The sequence below is a fragment of the Belonocnema kinseyi genome, chromosome 1 (genome assembly GCF_010883055.1).
Source record: "Belonocnema kinseyi isolate 2016_QV_RU_SX_M_011 chromosome 1, B_treatae_v1, whole genome shotgun sequence".
Classification (NCBI taxonomy): domain Eukaryota; kingdom Metazoa; phylum Arthropoda; class Insecta; order Hymenoptera; family Cynipidae; genus Belonocnema; species Belonocnema kinseyi.
In genome coordinates this window covers 107,106,559-107,110,946 of record NC_046657.1, presented here as the reverse complement: position 1 = coordinate 107,110,946, position 4,388 = coordinate 107,106,559, and the positions used below count along the sequence as shown (strand labels likewise).

The 4,388-nt window shown below is 25.1% G+C and overlaps 1 protein-coding gene across 1 annotated transcript in view; it reads right to left on the bottom strand.

Annotated features, from left to right (window-relative positions):
* Positions 1 to 4,388, bottom strand: part of LOC117167524 (transmembrane protein 53) — a 48,301-nt gene that overhangs the window by 5,237 nt on the left and 38,676 nt on the right. The window lies entirely within an intron of this gene.

Sequence of the window (4,388 nt, the reverse complement as noted above, 5' to 3'; positions counted from 1 at the left end):
GGAAATTTACATTTGAAAACACAAATCATTAGATTTTAAAGGCTTATAATATTTAACAGTTTCAGGTAGGTTTTTTAAAATGAAAATAATTATATTTTAAAAGTTCATAACATTTTAACAATAGTAGGTACCGTTTTTAGCATTTTACAGTAAAATAACTTTTTTTCAAGAAAAATCCTCGTAATTTCAACATTAATTTTAACAATAATGTATTATCTTAGTGTTTTAGGTCGGAAGTGGTATTTTCAATTTTTTAATTTTGTTTTTAAAAAATGTCAAATTTGAACAATTTTAGTTTACTAGCGTTTAACAGAAAAATATTGTTTTTAAACAAAAACATAATTGCTGTAACAAGGTTTATAATTATTTCATATAAATTACAGGCTATACTGACGTTTTTCAAAAGAAATCGGGTTTTAAAACAAAAATCATTAAGGTTTCAAAGGTTTTTAAGTTTCAATAATTTTAGGTTATGTTAGCCTTTCCCGAAAAAAAATATTTCAGATAAGATATCCAATCTTTTAAAAATTTGGTATTTCTTTTGCGTTTTTCGTCAGAAATGGGCATTTAAATTTAAAAACAAATATTTTTAGGGCAGTTGACAATTTTCAACAATTTTAAATTATCATCGCGTTTTACTCCAAAAATTTGTGTTTTAAAACAAAAATCTTTATAGTTTTAAGAAGGTTTCCAGTTTTTAAACAGTTTCAGGTTGTATTAAGATTTTCTACGGGAAATCGAAAAAAAAACATTAGATTTTAAAGGTTAATAATGGTTAACATTTTTAGGTTACATTAACATTGTACACCAAACCTAGCCTCCTGCCACGAAGAGTCGAAAATTGTTCATGTGCTGAAAACAGCCATGCGGCGGCGCCAATAGTAACTTTGTTATAGTTCTTTTGACGTTTATGTCTTTTTTTTCATTAAACGCATTTGCAAACTCTTAAAAATGTATCAAGAAAACGGTTTATTTAAATAATTATTGTGAAAATGATACGGTGGATTTTTCTAGTATTGTTTCGTTGTTATTATTTTTTATTGAATTATTTTCATTAATTATGCCGATGTGTATCGTTCCACGGAGAAATGGTTTAGATTTTATTTTAAAAGACTAATTTTAAGTTTTTAAGAGTTTAAAATGTGGGGTAAAAAAATACTGAAGACTTTGAGACAATTTTATTTAATATTTCAGGATTTATAACATTTTTTGGTGAACTGAATTTTTTCACAGTGGCAGGAAAATGAAAAAAGATCTTAAGATTTATGGGATATTTTTAAATTATTGTTTTGTAAGGAATTTCAAGAGAAAATTGAAAAAAAGGTCATAAAACATTTTGAATTATTTCCAAAAAATGTTTAAAAGTGTTTGAAAGACTTTAACCCTTAACTGACACTATGGGTAAAAAATACACCGACGAATATTTGAGCTCGAATTAACTGTACTAAATTCGAGAAAATGGACCACGTGTCGACTTTTACCCGTAATTGACATCACTATCTGAAGGTAAAGTGAGTTACCACAGAGCGGCAAAGGTCAGCATACGTTAGGCACCCGCTCAAAGTAGACCTTGTAAAACTGTGGGGTTTTATTTACCCGTTGTGCCGTCAGTGAGCAAAAAAAGTGATTTTCAACAAAAATATTTGCCATTGATATTAGTGATTTTCGCTCAATTTTCAATGTGAGTTTATCATCTAAAGTGAAATAATTTTTTTTTATTACCCGATGTGCCATGAGCACCGCGCAAGCCTTTGCAGCGACTGTGTAGGTTTGGAAAAGTAATTATAACTTTGAAAAACTGTTTTTTATGTTACTTTTGTATTATTTATTTTTTAATAACTATTTTTGTGTATTAAAATGAAAATAAATTGATTTGAACATGGAAAAATATGGTGTTTTATTTGACCATAAAATCGAGTTTTCATTTTGCAAAATAAATCTCTTTTTTGGAAGCATTAATTATGCAGTAATTTTTGTCTAAGTGTAATATCTCGAGAGTATAACTCTAAATTTTTAGTCAAAAATATTAAAAATTACGTGAATTATGAATTTTTTAATAAAAAAACTTACTTCTTGTCATTTTATTTCGGAATTTTTCTTTAACTAACTTAGATTAAACTAATGACTACAAAGCCGATGCCATTTTGAAACATATATCTTAAACTACATTAAATAATTTTTGTGGGCAAAAATATTCAATACCGGCTGCGCGGGACATGTTTGAAAACGTGGGGTCAAAACACCCGTTGTGCCATTTACGTAACAAAAAGGAGTTGTGCCAGTTAAGGGTTAAAGCAAAATTTTGCAACTTTGTCATATTACATAATTTTAGAAAAGATATGAATAAGTTTAAGAGATAAAATGAAAGACATTTTTTCAGGTTTCTATGAAAAATTAAAATAATTTTTTACTTCGTAAAATTAATTTGAATAGATATTTAAAAAGATTGTACAAGATTTAAAAAATATTCAAAGAAGAATCTGAAAGATTTTAAGGCAATTTTAAAAATTTTGCAGAATGAATAAAAAATTCACGAAAAATGTAAATAATTTTTAGATATTAGAAGGTTTATAAGGTCCGACAAATCACAAAAAAGAGAATTTTCCTTATATTCACGTGAAAATTAAAAAAAAGAACTTTAAGAGAAAATGAAAAAGGTTTTTAAACATAACAAAAGATTTCATTAAATTTCTAAAAAGAATATAGAAGATTTTAAAGCAAAATATGTCAATTTGGTAAGATTACAAAATAAAAACGAATAAAGATTCGAGTAAATTCAAGAAATATTTAGTTGAATTGAAGAGATTCAAAATGAGTTTTAAACTTTAAAAGATTTTTAGAAATGAAGATCTTTAAAAATTTCAAAACTAAACCTTAGGATCTTTAAAATAATTTCGAAAGTTTTCAAGACAATAAATGAATTTCCTTAACTGGGAAAATTTAGACGATTATAAGGTAACTTTTTAAAATTTTGAATGATATTTGAAAATATTGAGAAAAATTCGTGTCATTTAAAAATAATTTCAGGAATTTAAGACGTTTTAAATAGATTAGGAATATTTGAAAACTGGGGAACATTTTCGAAAATGTATTAAATATTTCTTGATTCCTTTCCGACTTCTAACAGTCTTAAACATCTTTTAAAATGGATTTATTATAACACTTAGAATAATAATTTTTGATTAATTGGAGTGTTACCCAAGATAAAAAAATATTTTTTAATGGTCTTTCTTTAAGAGTGACTACACAAATGTTAAAATATTTTACCTTCGTTACAAAGTCTAATGGTTAAAAAATATCACATTTAAGAGTTCGCTACTTAATATATTTAAAAGTGTTTGAATATCTGGGACTAATACAAAATAACGAAGAAATGAATAACAAAACCGCAAATTAGCGAAAAAAATTACTGAAAATGTAAATTAACAAATTATAAATTGACCGAATTATAAAATTGCCTAATTATAAACTAAATGAATTGTTAAATTTCCATAAATTATTCTATTCCTGAAATTTAAGTTTGACAACATTAAAAATGGCCGAAAATATTTAATAAATTATTAATTGATGATCAGTTCAAATCTTTTCCTTATTTATAGTTTTATGAAAAGCTCATAAATTAACAATCAATTAACTATGTTCAACAGTTCCAAATTTTTGGAATAAAAAAATTCGTGGGAATTTGATCATTCAATTATTTTATAAGTCGGTCTCGAATTCGGTGAATTTTAGTTTCGAATATTTTTAAATTCGGTATTTTATTTTTTGTCAATTAAAAATCTGATCGCTACTTAAAATTTAGAAAATGTTGAAATTAGATAGTAATATATATTTTCGACAATTTTTTTCATTCATTTTTTGTACTCGTTATTTATTTTTGTATTATTTTTCATAAGTTCTGAATATCCATACAATTTTTTTGTTTGTTTGAATTATGTCAATGATGCTGCTTTTTCCTGCATTAAACAAAATAATAAGTAAGTACGGAAGTCTCATTTACTACCTGACCTTACACCATGAAAAAAAAAATTATTTTAAAGGGTAAAGTGGAAGCACCTTCCTGCCAAAAACTGGCATTTAAAAACAAAAATCATTTATGTTTAATCAAGATTTGAAATTTTGTCACAGTCTTTGATTATATTAACTTTTTTCACAGGAAACCGTTTTATAAAACAAAAATCATTATAATGAATTACATTTTGAACCTTTTAACAATTTGGTATTATGCTAGTGTTTTTTGGCGGAAATTGGTATTTTTTATTTAAAAAAATAGTTTTGAAAGAAAATTTATAATTTATATTTATAATACTTGGGCAATAATAGATTATGTGTATATTTTTCGTTGGAAATTGTTGTTATTTATTTATTAAAAAATGCACAGGTATTAT